This window comes from Eurosta solidaginis, chromosome 3, assembly GCF_040869045.1.
Source record: "Eurosta solidaginis isolate ZX-2024a chromosome 3, ASM4086904v1, whole genome shotgun sequence".
Classification (NCBI taxonomy): domain Eukaryota; kingdom Metazoa; phylum Arthropoda; class Insecta; order Diptera; family Tephritidae; genus Eurosta; species Eurosta solidaginis.
Genome location: NC_090321.1, coordinates 137,524,147 through 137,549,803, shown reverse-complemented (window position 1 = coordinate 137,549,803; position 25,657 = coordinate 137,524,147). Strand labels below are relative to the sequence as shown.

Here is a 25,657-nt window from a genome sequence, read left to right as displayed (position 1 = left end):
TAGGGGGTTGAAATGTTTCTTTTAGGGGGTGGATTGGATCCAAACTTCCTTTGTAGTTGATTCCCTCGTTGTCCGTCCATCTACGTTCCTGCTCCTTCTTATGGTGTTGTTGCTGTTGTTGTTATTGTTGCCTTTGTTTTTCTTGTTGATTTTGTTGTTCTTTACAGGTGATTTTTGTTTTTTTTTTGTAAGTTTATGTGTCTTTTTTAATAGTTCAGTATCCTTTAATTTTTGATTTTATTAAACTTTTTATTTTTTGGTTTTTTAATCACCCTACTGTATATATGTGTTTTCCTCTTTCACCGTTCTTTTCTTTTTGGTTTTTTGAGTATGTATGTATGGGAATTTGTCTTCACAGCACTTTTTGTTTTTAATTGTTATGTGCGCGAAATTATTATATTTTATTTTAAAAAGTATATTGTTCACTTTCATTTTACGTTTTTTCTTTTTGTTATGGACTGTAGCTTGTGTTTTTTCATATACCCACAGGTGCCTTTCCTAGTGGTTCAGATGGACCATAAACAATTGGGTATGGGCTCAGGGGCATTCGCACTCGCGCGGGGTTTCCGGGTTCTAAGGGCTAGGGGACTTTGGGGCGCTTCACTCACTCCAGAGAGACCAAAGGGCACTTGCACGGCACTACTTACGCCGATTGCAAATTTGAATAACTGGTAACGCACGAGTTTGAGGCGAAGTAATCACTTTATTTGCGGCACAATATACAGACGTGTTGTCACGTTGATGTTCGCAAAATTGTGATGAACAATTGAACAAGTTGACAGGTGTGGTGTGTTGTGTTACAATAAGTGTCTATGTGTATGTGTGTATTTGTCTGCTTGTGTCAAGTGTGGAGTGTTGGGTAACGTGTTCTGTGTTCTGTGTGGCGCGACCTCTGTGGGAATAGTTGCTCATTTGACCAACATGTATGAGCCTATTTCAAAATTATTTGAGCTATCTCTGGGATCTGCGTCATTCCCGCCACTTTGGAAACAGTCTTTTATTATTCCCCTGCATAAAAAAGGTAGTAGAACAAAAGTTGAGAACTACAGGGGTATTGCTAAACTTTCAGCCATTCCTAAAGTTGTTGAACAGATTGTTACCAGTCAACCTAAATATCAGTGTTCTTCCCTTTTATCTCCATGCCAACACGGTTTCATTCGTCAAATTTGCTTGTATTCACCTCTATAGTTATGGAAGGATTTTTAGTAAACAAGCAAACGGATGTCATCTACACGGACTTCAGCAAAGCATTCGATACCGTCAACCATGAGTTACTTATTCATAAGCTTGATTTACTGGGCTTTCCGCTTCACCTATTAATGTGGCTGAAAAGCTATCTCAAAAATCCTGTTCAAGTGCAATCTATTGGAAGCGTTCAGAGTTTCCTCCGGTGTACCCCAGGGAACTCATCTAGGCCCTTTGCTCTTTACCCTATTCATAAATGACTTGTCACAGATATTATTATATTCCCATACTATAATATATGCGGATGATGTAAAACTTTGTTACACTTACTGTCCTACAGATTTGAGTTCCTTGGATCTTCTTCAGGTCGACTTGGATTCGTCCCAATGTTAGTGAACAACAAATTTACTAGTTTTAAATTGCTCTAAATGTAAGCATATGACATTTCACCGAGTGAAGCCAGTATTGAAACCTTATGTAATAGATGGTACGCCTTTGGAGCGTATATCTATTGCAAATGATCTAGGTGTTCTTTTTGATCCGAAACTGAATTTTAACACGCATATTTCATCTATTGCCAACAATGCGTTGGGTGTACTTGGATTTGTTAAAAAAATGGGCTAAAGAGTTCGATGATCCGTACCTCACTAAGGTTCTTTACACATTGCTGGTTCGTCCAATACTCGAGAATTGTTGACGCGTTTGGTGATGGAGATACAAGCTAATTTAATATGCCGGCATTATTTCTTCCGTAAAAAACAGGCACGATCTCGTATAAGGATGGACTAGTTACATGGGTTCTTCAACCTGAATAATTAAGAAGAAACAAGACAGTACTGTACAAGTGTATTAGCTTCGAATGTTCATTTGCTGATTTACATACTGCCATACTTTTGTGTTTGGCCTTATATTTTAAACGAAGTAAATAAATAATTAACTATTAACCTCGTTGCATGTAGTTCGCGTGTTCCCCCTACTGGGCATCCGGCTCATTTATGAGAACGTCGTGTCAGCCCCCTTATGGGCACCGAGCTCCCTTCTGAGCTCCTCATGATAGCCCCCCACTGGGCACACTTATATAAATTCTTAAATGACATTGTTACTTTCTGTATATTATAATTGAAATTGTAATGCGTATAATTATATATAATTTACTTTAATTCTTGGCTTGAAAGTTTATGTACGTTCTTTTCTTCTAATTGAGTCTATTATTCTAAGCAGTCGACCGCTTTGTTTTTGCGTCGACTATAATTTTAAATAAATAAATAAACAAGTAAGGACGGGACTGTCTTCGGCTGTGCCGAAGACTTTATACCTTTCATGAATGGGGCTGAACAATAATCTTATCCCGTTCGTAATCTCCAAATAATCGGATGTATAAGATAAGAAATATAAAGGTGTACATACCTATAGGATTTTTAAGATAAATATAAAATAAAAAATGGCAAAAACCCCCTTATCTGAACGATCGGTTGTATGGGATATATATTATATATAGCTCCGATCGAAATGATTTTTACAAGAAATCGTCTATGATATATTAGAATATATGTCACCAAGTTTCACGTTTTTATATTGAAAACTAAGGGAGAAATTGCCAAAAATCTTTCTATCTGAACGATCGGTTGTATGGGATATATACTATATATATAGCTCCGATCAAAGTGATCCTACCGGATCCGACAAATCTATAATATAATACAAAAATACATCCTTGTGCCAAATTTCATTGTGATATCTCAAAATTTGGGGGACTAGTTTGCGTTCAAACAGACAGACGGGCGGACAGACGGACGGACGGGCAGACAGACATGGCTATATCAACTCAGTTCGTCGCCCTGATCAATTCGGTATACTTAATGGTGAGTCTATCTTCTATATTTCTCAACGTTACAAACATCGGACCAAAGTTCATATGTATACCATTTCATGTTCATGAAAGGCATAATGACATACATATTGTGGCGAATGTTACCAATTTCGATGCGTCACTGTGCTGCTAGTAAATAAATGCGCAACAGCAAAGTAAGGAACCACACCTATGAGCATGTAAATATTAAAACAAGCAGCCACACATACATGCAAAGAGCGAAGAAATGATTTCACATACACTCGCATATAACAAGGAGACACAAGTGAATGCCAGATACATAAAGAATAAATAAATAAGCAGCTGATCGAGAAGGTTGTTCGTGAAACGTTTAGACCATTAGGGAGATATGCGAACGAGACAACAGAGATACTCTCGGCAGCAGCGTAATCTGAGGAATAATCAATCTAGAATTGAATAAAATAATTTAAAAAAATGTTTAAGTTAAATGGTTTTATTGAAAACAATACAGCCCTATTCTGTGCACTTGACAAATTCACCATCTTGGTTACTTGTCAAGTTTGACAATTTATCAAGAAATTGCTATTGTGACGAATATTAGCAAAACTAAGGATACTATCAGCTCTAAGCCGATACTAAGCAGTCACTAGTATGTACATAAACAAATCAATCATTATGTCTGCCCATATGTACATGCCAGCAGCGGAGAGATGCTTACAAAAGTATGTCATGAGCAAAGTATTTCTCACACATACACATGCATATATCTGAGATGCTCACAAAAGTAGGCAATCATTTCTGCAAGTGTCACTCACATATACACGCGCATATGGGAAGCTATAAAGGTGCATCTGTAGTTATAGCTGGTGAGTTTATAGCTGGTAAACAAGTAGTAAATTCTAGAAATAGAAACGCCTAGAAATATGCCAACGAGGAAACCAAAGGTTATAAAAACAGCACCAGCTGAGGCACGACCAATCAGTTTGATTTAAACAAGCTATTGGTTGTGAAGTATCAGTGTACACTATTCTATGTAAAAAATAAAAAGATTTTTCGCTGACAAATTGTCAATAAGTCTAACACTCTTGATAATTTAATTTATACGGATTAATTTAAATTAGAATTCTGTTATTGTGCGATCGAAAGAAAATGGAAGAAGATTTATTATTATAATGTGTGAAGATGGGGAAAATGCGAAAAATAGAGATCGTTCCAGGTACTTCTTTTTCCTTGAGTGAAAGTGTTTTGTGCAAAGTTTTCGTTTGACCCGTACACTGTGCCGTCGCCTTATTAATGACTTGGAACCGCACGATGACCAACAGACGTTTTTACACGCAACTATCCGGATTCTGGTCGTATTGAACTTTTTTGCCAATGGATCATATCAGAAATGCGTGGTAAACAATTACATCTTGCCATTGAGCCAGTCGTCCTTTCACGGAGTTTGAAGGATGTGTAAAACCTTATTGTGAGTGTTAAGGGCAGAGAAATTTAATTTCCGCGCACTGTTGAAGAAGAGACATTGTTAAAACAGGGTATAGCTAGTTATATTTTACCGAACATTTTTAAACTAAAATCTGTGTATACAATTTTAGGTTTTTCCGGAAATTCGGTATAAAAAGTACGATGGGAGCAATTGATTGCACCCACATTGCAATAGTTGCTCCGCCATCGAACAATGTGGAGCGGCCACTTAGCCAATATCTAAATAGAAATAGCATACATGTTGAAGCGATAAATTTTTTTATTTAAAAATGTGGTATGCATCCATAATTTAAAAATGTTTAAGGTATGTATCATCGTTTGCGCTTCACATTTTTCAATGCCAATTTTCCGGGAACGACTCATGATTCTAGAATATGGGCCACGTCTGATTAAGCGAGTATTTGATAAGAAAGCATAACGCAAGATCTGTTCCTTACCAACGAGAGTATTGGCTCATTAGAGATCAAGGATACCCATTGGAACCGTGGCTTCTCATGCCGGTTGCAAACCCGAATACCATTAAAGAAAGAAGATATAATAATATACATCCATCCGCCAGGAATTGTATAGAAAGAGGACTTGGTGTTGTAAAGTCTCGTTTTAGGTGTTTGCTAAAGCACGGGTGCTTCATTATTCCCACGAAACAGCTGCAGCTATTGCTACGAGTTGCGTGATACTGCATAACAATGGTTAAAGCTAGTATTGCTCCAGACGAGGGAGATCTAGTCGAAGAAGGTCGTGATTTTACAATAGATTTCAATGATTCTTCGCAGTACATCCGCGATCTAGATACATATCAACGTTTTAAAAAACCACAACATTCATCTTATTAATATTATAAATGCGAAAGTTTGGATGTTTGTATGTCCAGACGTTTTTTTTTGTGCCTCAATCACGCAAGAACGGCTGGACGTATTTGGATGAAATTTGGCACACATATAGCCAATAGTCTGGAAGGATCTACTAGCTATATTTTTTTGAAAAGGGGGAGGTCCCCGCCCGCTAGAAACAGTTACAATTTAATTATTATATTTTTTTTCTTTGTGACTGAATCACGCCAAAAGGCTACACGGATTTGGATGAAATTTGGGAAATAGTCTACTGCCGAAATTTTTTCGAAAATGGAATGGGGGCGGGTATCCCACGACCCTTCGAACAATTACTCTTTAATAGTTTTTACACATTATAACTTTACGTTTACTGACCTTCACCAATATTAAAAACTCAATAGGTCAAATAAGCCGAGGGCTTATAAAGTGAGCAGTGACACCCTCCGTCTCCTCACCCCCTCTGGTGCAAAATCTATAAATTGTTATAACTCAATATAAATGTTATCCTGAATCATAAATTTTTGGTATCTGGCTCATACAGATCGAGATCTAAATAATTTTGGAAATCGGTGGTGCTCTCCGTCTCCTCCCGCTATCCTCCCTCCATCAATTGTTTTTATTAGCACGCCTTTATTATCTTTACCTGTATGTTTGTTTGTAACTCTTCATTCGCTTCAACGCGCCTGCTGCCTTATTAACAAGCTTTTATAATTAGCTTCACCTTATTTGTAATCCCGTCAGGGTCATATCGAGACCCTTCCGGGATCATTTCTGTATTGTTTTCGGCATCCGTCTGATATCCCGTCGGGGTCATTTCGGGTCTTTTTCGGAACTATTTCGGGATCATTTTTGGACACTTCCGGGATCATTTCTGTATATTTTTCGGGATCCGTCTGGGATCCCGTTAGGGTATTTTCGGGAATTTTTTGAGACTGTTCCGGGATCATTTGGGGACCCTTCCGGCATCATTTCTGGATAGTTTTCGGGATCAGTCCGGGATCCCGTCATTGTCATTTCGGGACTTTTTCCGGATCTTTTCGACACCCTTACGGGATAATTACTGTATGCTTTTCGGGACTCCGTCAGGGTAATTTCGGGATCATTTGGGAACCCTTCCGGCACCATTTCTGGATGGATTTCGGGATTTAGTTGGGATCATTTCGAGACTATTTTGCTAACCTTTGGGACCCTTCCGGGATCATTTAAGGACTCTTCGAAACCGGTTGTTAAGTACACATGATTTTTTAAATTATGAGCTTTTATGGCCACGGATTTGCTGAAAATTATTCGTAATTAAAGTTCTGTATGTTTTATATGTAATATCTAACACAGCTTTTTCGTTCTATTTTTGATTATTTTAAATGAATCCTGTAACGAACTGTTTGTTATAACTATAATTACACTTTTTTCATATTTTAACCAACTAAATACCCGAAAAAGCAACACTATTTTCATCGAAAAAATTCTCTTTAGTTTTAGCTAATTGTAGTTTCACTCCTTTGTTCAAAATAGTAATTCCTTCACCCCTGTGTTGTAGTATAGTATGTTATAGTGAATCCTTCACCCCTGTCATATCAATTAATTTAATTAGGAACAAAATGTATTTTTTTAATTCGAAAAAACTGTATTGTATTATTCACGTAAGCGTGCCTTACAGGATATCATCTCATTTAGTTATTTTTTTCTCTATTACAAAAAAATATATATTAGACAAAAATAATTTTTAAACAGATAACTTGATAAGCAGGCTAACATGCATAGCCCCTATAATTTTTTCGAATTAAAAAAATACATTTTGTTCCTAAGTTAAATTAATTGATATGACAGTGGTAAAGGAATTACTATTAATTGAACAAAGGCGTGAAACTACAATTAGCTAAAACTAAAGAGAATTTTTTAGATGAAAATAGTGTTGCTTTTTCGGTTATTTAAAAAAAAAATAATTGTAAAGCGCGATAACCTCCGAAGAGATCTAAGGCCGAGCTTCTCTTCCAATTTGCGTCGTGCTCCTCTTGATTTTCCCTACAAATTGGCCGGACGGGACCTACATGTTTTATGCCGACTCCGAACGGCATCTGCAAAGCAGATGAGTTTTCACTGAGAGCTTTTCATGGCAGAAATACACCCGGAGTGCTTGCCAAACACTGCCGAGGGGCGACCCCGCTTAGAAAAATTTTCTTCTAATTGAAAAATCTTATTTCTAAAATTTTGATGTTGCTTTGCCCGGGAATTGAACCCAGGGCATACGGTGTGATAGGCGGAGCACGCTACCATCACATCACGGTTATTTAGTTGGTTTAAATATTACAAAAAGTGTAATTATAGTTAATACAGTTCGTTACAGGATTCATTTAAAAAAAATCAAAAATGCATTGAACGAAATGCTGCGTTAGATATTAAAGATAAAACATACCGAATTTTATTACGAATAATTTGCAGCGAATCCATAGCCATAAAAGCTCATAATTTAAAAAGGCATGTGTGCGGAACTACCGGTTTCGAAGAGTCCTTAAATGATACCGGAAGGGTGCCAAAATGATTCCAAAATAGTCACGAAATGATCCCGACGAGATCCCGAACAAATCCCGAAAACCATCCGGAAATGATCCCTGAGGGGTCTACAAATGATCCCGAAATAGTCCCAAAATTACAATGAACAGGTCCCGGACGGATCCCGAAAACTATCCAGAAATGATGCGGGAAGGGACCCAAAATAATCCCGAAGTATTCCCGAGAAAGTCCGGAATGACCCTGAAATTACACTGACGGGGTCCCCAAAATGATCCAGAAATGATGCCGAAAGAACTCCAAATGATCCCTAAAAAGTGCCGAAATAATCCTGACGGGATCCCGAAAGCCATCCAGAAATGATACAGGAAGGATCCCCAAATGATTCCGGAATAGTGCCAAAAATGTTCCGAAATGACCCTGACGGGATCCCGGGCGGATCCTGCAATGATCTCAGAAGGGTCCCCAAATGATTATGAAATAGTCCAGAAAAAGTAACGAAATGACCCCGACGTGATTCCGTAAACTGTCCAGAAAGGATCCCTAAATAACCCCGTAATACTCCCGAAAAAGTCCCGAAATAGCCCCGACGGGATCCCGGACGTATCCCGAAAACTATCTAGAAATTATGCCGGAATGGTCCCAAAATGAGCCCGCAATAGTCCCGAAATAACTCTCACGGGATCCCGGACGCATCCCGAAAGCTATCCCGAAATGATGTCGCAATGGTCCCAAAATTATGCCGGAATAGTCCCGAAATAACCCTGACGGGATCCCGAAAGCCATCCAGAAATGATACAGGAAGGATCTCCAAATGATCCCGGAATAGTGCCAAAAGTGTTTCGAAATGACCCTGGCGGCATTCCGGACGGATCCTGAAATGATCTCAGATGGGTCCCCAAATGAACTTGAAATAGTCCAGAAAAAGTCACGAAAAGACCCCGTAGGGGTTATTTTGGGACTTTTTCGGGACTATTCCGAGATCATTTGAGGATCCTTCCGGGACTATTTCGGGATCATTTGGGGACCCTTCCGGCATCATTTCTGTCATTGTCATTTCGGGACTTTTTTCGACACCCTTCCGGGATCATTGCTGTATGGTTTTCGGGACCCGTCAGGGTAATTTCGGGATCATTGGGGAACCCTTCCGGCATCATTTCTGAATGGATTTCGGGATTTGAAAAACATCAAATCATGTTTTTACACATGCTGTGTGTATGAGTATGAAAAATAATTTTTGTAACATTAGAAGTAATTACATACCTAAATGTGTAATGAGGTGAAAAGTAAATGCAATTACAAATAATAATAAATACATTCGATTAAAAATAATTTTTAGCCGACTATACGTAATCCTCTTCATTTCCTTTTGGACACAACTCTTTTGATGGAATTATGCTGTTTATAGTTTTAAAATCTAGATTGTTTCTTAGCTCCGTTTTAATTAAGGCTAAGTCGGAAAACTTTCTTTCTGCCGCCGCTGAACTATGTGGAAATGAAAGGTCTCTCCCAATCCCATGCTTTTATCATGCAACTTTTTCCCATAGATTAGATTGATACGAATCTTTTGGTTATGCTCTCATATTTTCGCTCTCACGAGGGATTTATCTTCTAGTTGTTGCTGGCAACAATCACAGGTAAATCCCTCGCGCCAGCTGAAGCGGGTGCCAGAACAAAAAATGTGCCAGTCAAAACGAAAAACGGGCCAAAAATTTCGGTAAACTTTAGTTTGACCTACAACTGTAGAATAGCGTTCAAAATTATGGGAATTTATTTATTTTAGTCTAGATATTATTAGTTCGACGGCGGAGGGTAAATATTATTTCCCATTCAAAAGTTATCACTAAAAACAGGTTTTGTAAATATGAACTCCCGATGCAACCAGTCCAATTTGATCACAGAACCTGGGACGCCAGACATGTAGGATAAGCCCTATTCATTAAATAATGTTAACTGTTATATCATAGGTCCGATTTACTGAAATTTCGAAGGAATATATGGTTTTCACTGCGAGTTAAATGCGTTACAATATTTGACTAAGTAATTTAATTGAAATGTAAATTTTACTTAGATTTGTTTATATTTAACTCTAACTAGTCGTATTATTGTAAAATAAGTTTAAAGAAATAAATATTTTACAACTATCATTTTATTAGATGATTGAAACTATAATCGCCGAAATTTATGTCAAAAATCCCCATTTTCAGATCTATTCATTTTTGTTTGGAGTGGCATCATTGATAAATGTTATAAAAAATGTCCATTTTAACAGCGCTCTCTCGAAACAAAGAGTTGCAAATCAATTGATCTTTTCTTTTTCCCAAACAAACTGATAATAACCAGCGATGACAAGAATTTGGCAAATATTGATACTTGGATTTGCGATAAAGAATATCTATAGATGGCAGTGTCGCCGCTTTACATAGAGGCTACACCATCCAATTTTATATCAAATTTCCTTTAATATATCAAAATCACTCTATATCAAAATCACTCTACATGTTACTTGTTGCAAAATAAAGCTCAAAAATATATGTAATTTATCAGTATCAAAGTGGAAAGTTTAAACGGTAACCAAAATAGGCAAGCGGTATCCACGTAACCAAACGAAATTTCGGTAACCAAAAACGGCAACACAAACAACAAATAACAAAAGTTTCACTGCTAATGTAACTTTTTTTAATATTTCGTTGTCATATGTTCCAGAAGTCAAATTATTTGGAATGTTCATAAAATTGTGCGCGTGCCTTTAATCAAAATTGAAATTTGAGAACAAAAAAGCAATTACAATTGCAAATTAATTGAAAAACGTTTAGTAAAGTTGTTTTAACAACGAAATATTAAAAAAAGTTACATTAGCAGTGAAACTTTTGTTATTTACGTGTGTACGTACGTGCACGAGTATAGGTGTTTCCTTAAAGCAATTACAATTGCAAATTAATTGAAAAACGTTTAATAAAGTTGTTTTAACAACGAAATATTAAAAAAAAAGTTACATTAGCAGTGAAACTTTTGTTATATTACGTGCGCACGTACGTGCACGAGTATAGGTGTTCCCTTACCATGACTGCAACGCTGAATCCGCGAGAGCTGAGTCCAGAAACCTTTCATCCAGATGAAAGCCATGAACACTGAACGAAGATATCAACGAGGAGTAAACCCAGTGTATAGCGTAGTACCCGCTTGTTTGCTTGTTTACCGATGATGCCAGCAATACAATCTGGACAGACGCTAATGCCCAGTCAGCCATCCATGCCGGGTCAACCCCCATTACCCGGACGTCCTGGTTATAATGTATGCTAATACAACTAATATGTTTCAAATATTGCTGATGATCATTTATATATTTATATTATTTTCTTAAGCAACCACCTGCACCTGGTACTGGTATATATCAACAGCCGCAACAGTATGATCAAGCCCAACGCCGTTTAGATCCCGATCAGATGCCAAATCCGATAAGCGTTATTATTGAAAATTAAAATAGCGCTGGTGGTGCTTTTATTAGTAATCAACAGGGTTTATTACCACCACTGGTGACCACAAAATATGTGGTACAAGATCAGGGTAACTCCTCGCCACGTTACGTTAGGTATTGATATTCGAAATTAATGTTTTTTTGGCAATTACATGAATCTTTCTCGTTTGCAAGTCCTCTTTGTATTGCATACCTGCAACAGCTTGTGGTGGTGCTGTTATGACTACAGCTAGTGATATTAATTAAAGTGTTTTGGGTCAATGTGATTACTTTGAAGAATGCCAGGATAGTGGTGAACGTTTCAACATTTTCCAAGGTTTGATAGTGGGTTTGAAATTGATTTTATTTTCATAGTTTGTAATTATTTAAAGGTTGCGTTAATGCTAGAACATGTACATTGATTTTACGTGGCGGTGCCGAACAATTTTTGGAAGAAACTGAGCTTCCTTACATGATGCTATAATGATTGTGCGGCGAACAATTAAACATGATTCTGTTGTTGCTGGTAAGTCACAATACAAATTGGAAAAAATATCTAATCTTAAATTGTTAAGTAATATTATGAAAAGGTTGTGTCCAACTCGGGAAGAAAAAACTATAAAATATGTATCAGAGAAATGATAACTATTGCTTTTGGTTGTTAGTTTTAAGGCGTCGTCTTCCAGTGCCTTCTGATCGTATATGCCGTTTCTTTTGCCAACTACGTGTAATGCGTTAAGCTTATCAGTAACTTCGCCGTGGACTCGTTCAGTGTAATGAAGCTCAGCTCTATCACAAAACAATCAAAACATGATTGTACACCAAAGTAAACGAGGGACTCAAGGGGTTGATAAGCGACAAAGCTTTATAGCTTCAGAGCTTCCGAAACCCAATTGTCAACCTCGTCTACGCGAGAGGAATCCTGTTACAAATATGAATATATCACACACATATTTAGCAGGCGTGGCTCTGGCGACCCCAAGTTCCTCGTGGAACTAGAGGGTGGGGCGGGATGGCTTAGATGGTTTAATGTGATCTTATTAATCGTTCCCGAGATGGTCGGGCTAGTACCTTAATGGTGCATTGTTACCAAAACGTATCGGATCTATATCCGGCAAAGGACCATCACCATCGGTAACACTCCCCAAAAACTTCGGGGAGATTCTTGTTGTTGTTGTTCAAGTGAAGTAAAAGGTGGTGGGATATTCTCTCCACGGACTGTAATCAAATTATCTTTGCGCAGGAGAGCCACATGTAAAAAGAAAGAAATAAAAATAAGCGATTGTCTCTTATAATTAAATGTTAGCAGTGAAATCTGTTATTTCAAGAGTTCTGCGAATATATTTTTCGATAATACATCTTATTGATCTTAAGTATTTATCAGCCTGTAAAATATTCTGTGTAGCACAAATTAGGGGCTCATGTATATCTTTTGCCGATTGCACATGTACACGTACAACATTAAGGTATGTAGAATATGTCATAGGTCAACCTGGGGTGTCTTGCATATTGGGTTCCATACGTGCTGCTACTGCGCTAGGTAAATAATGTTAGGCCGATGATAGTGGTTGCATGCATTGTATGGCTGTTTTTAAATGTAATTCAATTTGACCGCAAGAGGCATAAAAATCTTCAAAATTTTTTTCAAATGTCCTGCATGTCCCGCTGTATCACGTTTAAGATTATCTGCTAAATTCTGTTCTTGCAATGCCAATTCGCAAGTACTTAGTGTAAGGAATAGTGATTCCCGAAGTGGCGAAAGAAGACTTTGACCTTTAGAATGTTGTCCATTTTTTCAGCTTGCTGTTGTTGTTGAGCAGCATTTGAAACTTGAGATTGCATTTATTGTTGTGGTGATGCTCGCATCATTGACACAGACGGAGCTCCAGGTTGTATCATTGGATTTGTCCCACCAACTCCGGCGATGTTCATTTGTTGCATGCCATGCATGTTCATATTGGGATTCATTGTTCAATACGAATTTTCTTCTTTATTGAGCTAAATACCACGATTGTTAGTTAATAGCAATAAAATTTATTTTAATTGAGCAGTATATTTGTTGCTTTTGTCTGTTTAGGGATGGAACAATAGATTTTTGTTGTGCGATTTCTTGATCATCTGCTTTGGCTGAGACCATGTTTACATCTTGGCGGAACCATATAAGTGAAGGACGGGCTGTGAGCAGCTTAATTTATTTTGAGCAGAGGTATTAAGTCTAAGCGCTATATTAATAGAGTTATGAAAATTCAGGAAAAGTTTGCAGATTCTGACTCTTGGTATTCAACAGGGACTGTTTGGTTAGCATATCATTTCGCTCCCTGATGGGGAGTATTCTCGCCTCATTATGTAGATGGTTTCCTGGGGACATAAGACAACCCGTGGTGGTTCTGAGAACAGTATTTTGGCAGGCCTGAAGCTTCTTCCAGTGAGTAGTTTTTAGGCTTGGCGACCATATCGGGGACGCGTAGAATGCAATCGGCTGGTGGTAATGAGCGTTTCTTTGTCTTTTCCGCAAGTACTGCCAGCAAGAGATTTGAGGATTTTATTACGGCGCTAGATTTTCGATACAATTGCGGCTGCATGCTCACCATAATGTATATCCTGATCGAACATCACACCTTAGATTTTAGGGTGCAAGACAGTCGGTATCGTAATGTCATATGGTCGACATTTGGCGCGTCCATGTTGTAAATAAGGTCGGTGACAATGTCAGGTTTCGCGAGGCGACAAAACTGGAGGGATCAGGGAGATAGCTGTTTATTTTATTACAAAGCTCATCGATATAGGAAAAAATAGTAAAGGCGTAGGAAATAATAGTGACTCCTTCTGGTGGCGAAGATAGCTATTGATGTGTAGAAGTTAAACAGAAGTAGAGATAGCACACTGATTTGAATATGAGTTTCTTTGAAGTTATTGCAAAAAGCGTTGAGGATTTTTAATATCTTACGAGGTACCTTCGTACATGTTTCTGAGAATGAATGATGACACCTATTCAAACTCAGTTTTCACCAGGACAAAGCCGCTGAGACTTTGCTATACTTTAACATACAATAATTAACCCCTTTTTAGCACAACTACTATTTTTGATTTTACTAAATTTTATAAAATGTTTCTTCCTCTACAGTTCAGCATATCTTTTGCCAAGACAGGTTAGGGATGTGCTTGCGCAGGACGTGCCTTCGCTACTTTGTAATGAATGTCAATTTCCACCAATGGCTATTGCGGCGCGTGATTTACCGACAAGACGACGGCACAGTATAGAGAAACAACGTTTGACTGCCTCAGCGTAAGCTTAAAGCCGGAGTCATTGGTGCCGTATGTCGTATCGCTGTATCCGTATCCTTAACGTAATCAGCTGTTTATCGTTACGACGGTAAACCAAAACCTAGTAGGTTGGCTACGTACGATACGGTTACGACCTTAGCGGCACCAATAATCGATTGCATTGATTCTCATAAGGTTGGTCGAATCAGCTGTTAAAAGGTTACCGATAAAGCACCAATGTCTCCAGCTTAAACAATTTTTGTTTGAGCATGAAAAAGGATTATGGTTTTTTTACTGGTTTAGTGACACCACTTCTGAAAGCTCTTTATGCCGTGAGGAATCTTCTGAATGTGCAACAGATGGTTACAGTACGCTCGACAGCTTCCCTTCTGAACTTTCGACTGCAGAAAAATGTTATTATATAAAGATATTATCAAGAATCAATGGTATTTTTGAATATTTTTAATTGTGTTTCATAACTTAAATTGGTGGTTTTTCGTTATTTAGAAATCATATATCTTTATGCTGAAATTGTGCATCCTCAGACATTATGGGAGAATTAGAAAACTTTTCTCTGACAAGGTTATTTTCTGTTTTAACTGGGACGGAGTACATGGCAAACGATCTTTACTAAACTGAAACTCGTGAACAGCGTACTTTTTGGTAGTGTAATTTAAATTGTTTTAAAATCTCATTACTTACATTGCTCATTTTTATTTATTTAGATGTTTTCAAACTGCAAGACAGGATCGAATGGGAAGACACCATGAGATGGTGTTTAACGCTGAACCACAACCGACATAAACAAAGGCGGTATCTGACAAATAAATCCAGCTCTGCAACAGCATAAACCTACATACCTTAGCTAACAAAAAAATCCTGATAGTTAGGTTTGATCAAGGAAATCGGAAATCGGCTCTTCCCAAGGCAGTTGGTTCTATGTACCGGAGCGACTCGGGATTTTTCCCGACCAAGGGCTGTCATTTCAGTGTAACCCCATTTAATTCGTTATGTACTTTCCACAAATTGTCATCCCTCTAGCAGTTCCTCGCAGCGGGACTCAGCGGGCCGGAAAAGAATCTTTTTAGGACCGTCATACTCTGTTCAGTGTGTCTCGTGTAAGGGATGGTTTCATCGGACAGGTTGTTCTGGGCTTGATCCCAAAACCCGACGTCCACGTAACTTTTATAAATCATTTGTGGCTCGTTGCTGTTCACGCCCAAAGGCGCCCCGTAGTCTATGCCCCCACACGTATGGTAGAAAGCTGTCACAGTTCGACGGATATATTTATCGTGAGCGCAGGACTCCTAAACTGCGTCAACTGGCAGCCGATGCTAACATTGACATCCGACCACCTGCCTATATTATTTCCATTGTCACAGAAAAACGCACATTCATAAACTTTAAAAAAGGAAAATTGGACGAATACAAATCCTTTGCAGACAACCGCTTTTCTGCCCTCCCAATCCCGACTGATGCTCGCCAAGGGGAGCGTGCTTTCCGCAAGGTCATTGAATCCGCCTCGGCTCGCTACATTCTCGCCGCTAGAATTCCGGTAATTCGGCCTCACTTTCCGGCAGAGGCCGCAAATTTAGCGAAAGAACGTGATCTTATAAGACAGCTCGATCCCGGCGACCCCCAAATAAGGGATATAACCCAACGCATCAGATTGCTTGTGGATGAACACAAGCGGGCGAAATGGGATGAGCACCTAAGCGGTTGTAACCTCTCTGCCGGTGTAGGTAAAATTTGGTCCACCGTAAAGTCCCTATTGAGTCCATCTCAGCACAATGACAAACGCCTTTGGCGATAAAGTGCTGTCGGATGCGAAAAAATGCGCGAGCGCTTTCTGCCGAAAATATGTTATGCATTCTACGGTCGACAAAGATAGACGGAGGGCCAACAGACACGCACATAAGCATAAATTCAGCGCGTCTCCGATTACCATCACCGCCAAAGAGGTTGAGGATGCCATCGGTCATGCTAAACCATCCAAAGCAGTGGGCCCAGACGGCATAGCCATGCCGATGCTGAAAAGCCTAGGGAAAGAGGGTTTCAAATATTTAGCGCATGTCTTCAACCTGTCTCTTTCCACCTTTGTCATTCCCGAAAAATGGAAATGGTCCCGTTGCTAAAGCCTGGGAAACCAGTAGCCAAGATGCTTGAAGCCATTTTGCTCCCCTACTTCAAAGCAAATTTGCAGCTAGCCTGTCATCAGCATGGCTTTAGGAAACTCCATAGCACCACCAGCGCGCTAAATGCCATTAGTACCCAGATAAATTGTGGTTTAAATCAGAAGCCCCACCATAGAACAGTACTCGTTGCGCTAGACCTATCAAAAGCTTTTGATACGGTCAACCATGGCACGTTACTGCAAGACTTGGAAGGCTCTACCCTTCCCCTTTTCTTAAAAGGTGGACCGCAAATTATCTAGGTGGACGGCAGGCATCGGTGCAATTTCGAAACGAAACACCTAAACCAAGGAGAGTTAAACAAGGGGTGCCACAGGTTGGTGTCCTATCCCCACTTTTATTTAATTTCTACATATCAAAGCTACCTTCGCCACCAGAAGGAGTTACTATCGTTTCCTACGCCGATGACTGCACAATAATGGCCACAGGCCCAGGCCCACAGATCGATGAGCTATGTAACAAAATAAACGGCTACCTCCCTGATATCTCCAGTTTCGTCACCTCGCGAAACCTGACATTATCACCGACTAAATCATCGGCGAAGGATGGACGTCGCAAATGTCGATCATTTTGAATATCCACGTCAATGCCACTACGCTACCGACTGTCCTACACCCCAAAATCTTGGATGCCGTAATAAAATTGTCAAATCTCTTGCTGGCAGTACTTGAGGAAAAGATAAAGAAACGCTCATTACCACTTACAAAGCAATTGGCCAGCTGATTGCATGCTACGCGTCTCCAATATGGTCGCCAAGCCTAAAGATTACCCGCTGGAAGAAGTTACAGGCCTGCCAAAATACTGCCCTCAGAACCACCACGGGTTGTCTCCTTATGTCCCCAGAACACCATCTACATAATGAGACGAGAATACTCTCAATAAGGGATAGAAATGAAATGCTAACCAAACAGTTTCTGTTGAATACTCAGAAACCCGGGCATCCCAACAGAAATCTGATTGATGAGCCAACACCGCCCAGGGGCTTAAGGAGTCACCTCCGTAAGAACTATGAGGAAATACGGCACCTGAGAACACAGCCGTATGAAGCCAAAAAACATAAGCAGGTCCTCGGTGAACTCAATAAACAGGCGTCGGACCTCGATGTCAGGAATTGCCCGGTGAATCCAGTACTCAAAGAGCAATACCCTAAACTTGCTAGGGAAACGCGAGTCACTCTAGCCCAACTTCGATCTCGATACTGTAACAGGTTAAACTCTTACCGATCCGGAATCAACCCCGACATACAAAATGTATGCCCTGCTTGCAACGTGTCCCCACATGGCACCAACCATCTCTTCAATTAAAATGTGGAACCAACGCCTCTAACACCTCTCCCATTATGGTCCACCCCTGTTGAAACAGCAAGTTTCCTCGGACTCCCGTTTGAGGACACTGATGACAATTCGTGGTTGGTCAGACCTATTGGATGGGGCGAAGCACTGCTACAACAACAACAACATCAAGGAAATCGGATTGTTGTATGAAATATATGAATATTAGTATTGGGACTATACACGTGCATACCTACATACGTGAATCCACATATTTTTGCTTATTGCGGTATCCCTCTGATAGCACTGGTTTACAGCCAAAATGCACCAGAGACGCCATTATGAAATTCCTATGTAAAATCACTCCCTGATTCTAAAAATCAAGGTTATTTTTAATTATATGGTAACGTTTTTGAGATATTTACGAATTACCGTTATTTCAAAAAAATTTAAAATTGGGTCCACTTAATCATATATATCTCAAGAACGAATTAAGCAATTCCAAAACGGTTTGAAGCTTTTAAAAGGTAATAAAATTTGATATGCATACAACAAACAAATTTTACTGTGCATATAACACTTTTTGCTAGGCCCTGCAGATTCAAAGATAACGAACAATCATTACGGATTTTTTTTAATTTAAATGGGAGTGTAAAAAATGAATTTTTAAAGACATATTTACTCCTGAAAAAAAATAAAAAAGTACATTAGATAAATACATAAGTGACACATTAGTATATCATTTTCTTAGGCTGGATTTATCCTTCAATTCAGAACAAATTTTTTGTGTACATTTTTCTCGTTCTTTAAAAATTTTTGTTTATCGGGCAGATAGGTTTTTAAGTTAACTGAGAAAACGGTTTTAAATATGTTTTTTTATTTACCCATTTCCGCATAGTTTTTGATTAGGTCATTCACTATCATCTCGTAGTTAGGACTTTTGTGTTTGCCTAAAAAAGAAGTAATGACCTTTTCAAAAGAATCCCGAATACTGTTCTGTTTATAATTGCAGTTTATAAATCGTGTTTTACTTATAAATATAATATGAATAAAAGGGTTTATTTTTCTTATTTTTCCAGCAATTTCTTTGATCTTATTTGTCATGCTATTTCTGCGGCGGCCACCAAGACAGAATCGTCATGGCTTTTATGAAGGCTTATTTTTGTCACTTGCACAACCTCTGGGTTTGTGCAAATAGTTGATCTTGAGAACCTGGTAATCAATTATTATTTTAAATTTGCCTACTGCAGTAAATATTCAATTAATTTTTCCTTATACATTTCAAGTCCTGGATTGCCGGCATTTCTTGTATGCCTGGTCGAATATTGTCCTAAGTCAATAACTTCCTCAACAATCTGGTTGCTTGATAATTTTTCTACGCTAACATTTTTCTATCCTAAGATGAAAATGAGCGCGACTAGTCTTATTGCAAATTTATGTAGCGCTTCACATATATTTTTAAGGTTCTTGTTCGGCCGGGGTGCGTCTGATCCTTGCGAGAGGTGGGCGCACCGGGTCGATCTCAAAGAACGGGTGTGTCTGAAAATAAATAAGAGAAGACGAGATTTCTCGTTATAATAGCTGTGATTTTTATTGGTAGATATTAAATATACAGGAAATAATATTACCTTTGATAAACGGCAGAGATCGTTGGCGGCAGATGTGTACGCATTGGCTGTTAGAATCCAAGAGACCGGTTGTATAGCAAGCTACAACCGTTGACCCGCAAAATCCTCCGTTTTGGAGGGGAAAGGCACCCACACATCAACCCCGGCATGCATATGCATGAGTGCTGACAAAAAACACACATACACGTGCATGTACATGCATGCATATGCATGTGGCGGTGATGGTGTGGGTGGTTATAAATTAAGTCGAGTATCGAGTATCGATTTGAAAAGTTGCATTGGGGGAATCCAATCAGATGCGGAAAAGTTAGGCATCCTGCCTAAACATACCGGACCCCCTTGCGATACGCAACATCGTTTTTACCCCCACCGATCTCCGACCGCTGAAAAGCAACGAGAAAAAAAACGTTTGCCTTAAAACTAAACTTAACCAAAAATCGCGTATTTCGCCAGCGTCGCGGGTGGCCGGGAGTCTTGCCCGACTTGCGCAGCATGCCACCTAAGCTAGGATAAAAATAAACATTAGAAGTGGAGGAAAGTGAATCTTTCTTGCCTTTGGTTATACATAATTCTTAGATATATATAGAATCCATAAGTGATATGACGTAGAAGGTCAATAGTGCTGGACGAAGAGGCCGTGGTCTCCGTTCCAGACTGGCAGAAAAAAAATTTTTTTTTGTTGGACGGAGAGGCCGAGGTCTCCGTTCCAGATTCGCATTGTTTTTGTTTGGTTGGACGAAGAGGCCGAAGTCTCCGTTCCAGACTCGCATTTTTTTGTTTAGGTTTTTCTGGGCTGGACGAAGAGGCCGAGGTCTCCGTTCCAGTGTCTAGTGCATCGTGTCGCTCTCGCGGCGACTGCCCTTTTTTGTTGGAGGAGGTGTGGCATCTTTTGAGGTGCCAGGGCGGGTGACCGTGAGGTTGGTTGGGTGAAACGGAGGTGTTTTATTACAAAACGTATGTTAAAATAGATGGATAAAGCGAGTTTAAAACGAAGCGTAGGTGCCGACGAAGGTAGGGATTTAATTTTGTGCGACAGCTCATGACGAACAGCGCAAATCGTAATTAAATTCGAAAGTGTACCAACTGCCGGTGCTTGCATGCAGATTGGCGATGCGTTCTCCACGACGCTTTCTATCTGCACGTACCATTCTGAGACTGCATGCAACCCTGTCGTATATTTATTGGTTTGCTGACAGCTGGTATGGTGAATTTATGGTGTGCGAGTATATATACATATATGTATTTGCTTGCCCTTGAAAAAAAACTAGGTCACTGGGGCAGTAGCACACTAGGCCGGTAGAAACAGTTGACTTTTCCCATTTCGGGATTTTGTCGTGTCGGGATTCTTTTATTTCGGGACCCGGATTGTTTTTGTACCGAGCCCTTATAATGACTGTTTGTGATGTTTGTTGTTGAAAAACAACAAGTCCTGCCCCCCAGCCAGAAAGCAGGCAGTACCGACGGCAAAAAAAATCAAAAAGAAAAAATAAATTTTTTTTTTGGTCCTTTTTTTTTTGTTTGTAAATGCGAGCAATTAATTTTTAAGGAGGTGTTTGGCTTTATTTTTTTGTGTGTATTTTTTGGGACTGCCCGGGTCAAAAAGCCGATCCCGATTTTGTTCCTTTTGCGGGTTTTCGGTACCAGTGTGCGCCACTTGATGCAGCACTAATATGATATGCGGAACCAAGTAAGCATACATACATACATATGTACATACGTTGGTTACAAATATGCCAACGGCAAAAGACAAAACAAATGAACATTCATACACACCCGTGTATAGAATGTAGAATTCCAATGAATTGAAACAAACGGGGCATGAATTGAATGATTTAAAACGTTTTCTCATCTTTTTCTCATTTCTTACGCGTGGTTGGAGTACTATGGCACATTTATAAAGGAAAGGGTAAGTACATTATAAATTGTTGAATTCATTTTATTATTAATAACTATATTTATTTTATTTCATCTTATTAATTTACATTCTTTCTTTTCAGGTTACTGGCGTGGATGGGGGTGACGACATATTAGCATGGGCACCGGGATTTATGGGTTTTTTTTTCGTTTTTAGGTTACCGGCATTGCCAAGGGGTGCTCCAACTGCGGCGTCGGCCGCGCAGTCAGTTGCCACACCTTTGCGATGCCCATTGACGCAGCCATTAATGGATTTTTTCTTTTCAGGTTGGCGGTACACATTCATATGTGGTATTCGTACAATTTATGGGAAGCGCTTGGTTGGAACTTAATCTTAAATACTTTCCTAACTTAGGTATTAGATTTGGCAGCAAATCCAAAAACTGCTTCATCTCACGTTGATGCTGTATATTCACGTAAATGTATTAAGTTTATATTACGTTCGTTTGGTGGAAAAAATGTTGGGTGAGAAGGCGCAAATAGAAGCGGATCTTGGTGAAGTGCCACTTATGCTCACATCCTGGTGAACATGGCACGGACTGGGGTGGCATATTTCTTATTAAAGGAAACGAACGCATTATACGTATGCTTTTCATGAGTATACGTAATTATCCAATTGCAGTTAAACGTCCCTCTTGGAAAAATCGCGGTGCGAACTTTAGTGAATTAGATATTGGTACGCACCATACGTGAAGATGCGAACTCATTCAGTAATGTACTACACTACCTAAAGAACGGCACTGCAAAATTAATGTTTTCACAATTGAAAATGATGTACATATATACCAATTCGCCTGATCCTACGATGCCTGGTTAATTATACCGATGAGCCGATTTATCGTGATTTAGTACGTGGCTACGAAAAGGAGCAATATTATGTGTCACGTGTACAGGCAATGCTTACAGATGTGCATGGTGAAGGTATTCAAACACATAAAGATTGCAAGGAATATTTTGGCAAGATATTCCGCTCGAAATTTCCCGAGGTCCCCGAATGGAAAAGTGGTATGGATGTAGCTGATTTCATATTGAATGAGAGGATACACGTACATTTGAATAGACATAGGGACACATTTGATATGTTGGTATTTACGGTCCAAACACTGTTTCAATGCGCTCAAGGAAATGATAAAATTGAAAATGTAGACTCAGTAACGATGCAAGAAGTATTACTTTCGGGCCACTTGTATCAAAAATTCTGAGCTGATCGTATCGAGTTGTGGTTGCAATACGTTAAAAAACATTTACTCAAGCGTCTCGAAACACCGAATGCTTTGACAACACCTTCTCTGCTAACTGCTTGTTTACGCAGCGCTGGTGGTGTCTCGCATAGCATGGAATCATTTCTTGCCACCGGTAATGCTGTAACGCGCTCTGGTTTAGGTCTCATGCAGAATTCCTGTCTTGTAGTGATGGCTGAAAATATTACTCGCATACGTTACATGTCACATTTTCGTGCAGTACATCCTGGTTCATATTTTACGACAATGCGTACAACAGAAGCACGTCAGCTATTACCTGACCCTTGGTGTTAAATATGACCGGTACACACACCTGATGGCTTACTAATTCACTTGACTGTATCCTGTCGCGTATCACGTATATCGAATAAGGAATTGGTTAAGGCCATACCAACGTAGTTGACGTTAACGTTGGAAATTTCTTCATTTTTGCTAGTATTTTCTTTCCAAACAAATCCAGGTGACCAAAGTAACAGATTGTGATGTACCTGAGAATGTATATTGACCGTAAATTTTATTATTTGCTTGTTGCTATCCGCTACCATATTCCTCTATTAAATTTGAATTATTTATGCATTATTTTAGTGCTTTCTGATCAATTAATCGATGGTAGTCATCGAATCCGTCAGTTAACAATGGACTTTAACATATTGAGGTTGATATCGATTGCAAACAAGTGGACACTGAGTCCGTTCGAACGCCTCGTTTACGGGTACGTGTTTTATACAATTAATTTGACATGCATTACTTTAAACTCATCAGAACCGCCTGCCGTTATAGCCAGACGACTCCAGCAGAGGGTACAGAGACAAAATGTGCAAACAGCGCACCAACAGAGTACTTCATAATAAAACATCACTTACGAGAATGTAATGTCGCGGCTGGCAGCCGAAGCGTGGATGCAACCATTCCTCATGAAGCAACGATTCGTGCAGCACAGGCAGGACAGGGAATAGTAAGTTTAAGGTACATCAACTTTTACATTTATTAATACGTTTAGTTAGATTATGTATCGATTTTCAAAACTATCTATATATGTATGTACATCAATAATTTAAATGAGTCCCTGCGAAATTAGTAGATAATTTTCGAATTTGTGACTGACACGTTTCAAAATGCTGAAGACTATGAAACGTATATATGTATGTAATACTAATATTGAAATTAGTTGACGAGCTGACAAGCAATTTTTATGAACAGTTAAAATCTTAGGCGAATGCCTGTTGAGAAGTCGAGATAGAGTGCAGGAAAGTGAGTTGCAAGCATTGTGCTATCTTGAGGTGGCTAGTAGTGATTTCCTATTTTATCCTTGATGATCTATGTAAGCGATTTTGTAAGCGATTTTTGAATATGGAAGGTAGATAGTATTGAGGTTAAATGAATATTTTTCATCAAATTGGCAGAAGTTAGTGTGAGATATACAAACTAGGGTGATAGCCATCATTCCGTTGCAAATATCCTGAGCCACATTATTGCATGTAAATGCAACGACGAGTTGACCCAGATGGAAGTCGGGTTCAATTTGCGACTAGATACTTTATTGATTTCTTGTCCTTTAACTGCACACTTCGCATAATTTCTTTTCACGTATTAATAAAGAAAAATGAATTTAAAAAATAACTGACCCAAGTGGAACATGTTCCAAGTTGACCCCAGGTGGTTAAAAAGCAAGTTCCCCGAAAAGGTTGCAAACTTTATTTATTTATATTATTTTTTTTAAATATTTATCCCGATTTACTGGGAGAATAAGCGAACTCAGATCATACTTAAGTTGAAAATGTATGTACTTATGAGAAGGGTATGAAAAATCATTTTTATTTGCTTATCGATAAATTAGCGTCTGGAATGCTAAGTTTGACACTTCTCACTTCATACCCCAAGTCTCCCGATTTGACAAAGCTAGCGGCGGGACAAAGGCGGTAACATATATTAGGGGTTGATTCAAAGATGAATGCCATAAGCATTAAATGATTTTAATACTGAAATATGCGACTGATGCATATGCCAATAGCGTCTTCAGTAGAATGCTGTGAAAAGCGTCGCTATCATGGAAACCAAGATTTAAAGTTGAATCGTGAATTTTCCTCACAATATAGGGACCTTTATCTCCACAAGATGAAAAAACTAAAAACTGCTCAACAAGATAAGATGAAACGCTTCCTATCGCTGACTCAGAAGAAAGCAAAGAATTGCTTTCAGGTATTTTATTGGGGAAGGGGAATTTCGTTGCGGTTGAACTTGTGTACCTATAAGTAGTTGTGTGCTAATAAGTAGTTTAACTAACTAAATAACATGTTTTGAAATATATATGTCGATTGATTCAGCGGTATTCTGTGGCAGATCGGTTCGCCGTTCTGTGGTCGGCTTTTACTGGTGTCCTCGCTCTGGGTGCGCGAGTGAATTGTTGGATGGGTTTTTTTGAAAATTATTAAATATAATGGGCCGAATGCCTTTAGGTTCTGTAGCGGATTGCGTATCTGCGTTAAGATTGTTGATTGGCCTCGTTTAGGGTGAACGAGAGCTGGGATATCGGTGTGTTGGCCTCGTTCGGGGTGAACGAGAGCTGGGTTATTTTCTGGTATCCTCGTCATGGGATGACGAGTGAATGGGAATGGTTTCTTGTGTCCTCGCTCGGGGTGAGCGAGTGAATTTGGATCGGTTTTGTAAAAAATAACAAAAAAATAAGTATTTGGTGGCAGATGGGCTATCTGCATTAGGGGTTTTGGTTGGCCTCGTTCCGGGTGAACGAGAGCTGGGTTTGATTTGGTAAAATTTAAGGAATGAGTGTTCTGTGGCAGATATCGGATCTGCGTTGAGGCTTTTCGGAAATCCTCGTTATGGGATAACGAGT

At 39.1% G+C, this 25,657-nt stretch overlaps 1 long non-coding RNA gene and 2 pseudogenes across 1 annotated transcript; 2 read left to right on the top strand and 1 right to left on the bottom strand.

Annotated features, from left to right (window-relative positions):
* Positions 1-12,591: 12,591 nt before the first annotated feature.
* LOC137246006 (mediator of RNA polymerase II transcription subunit 29-like) lies at positions 12,592-13,264 on the bottom strand (annotated as a pseudogene).
* A 1,622-nt stretch (positions 13,265-14,886) lies between these two features.
* Positions 14,887-18,523, top strand: LOC137246656 (uncharacterized). Its single transcript, XR_010951630.1, has 3 exons — positions 14,887-15,006; positions 15,068-15,223; positions 15,286-18,523. It is a non-coding gene; the product is annotated as an uncharacterized lncRNA (long non-coding RNA).
* A 2,803-nt stretch (positions 18,524-21,326) lies between these two features.
* On the top strand, positions 21,327-23,765 carry LOC137246005 (DNA-directed RNA polymerase I subunit RPA2-like; annotated as a pseudogene).
* The last annotated feature ends 1,892 nt before the right edge of the window (positions 23,766-25,657 follow it).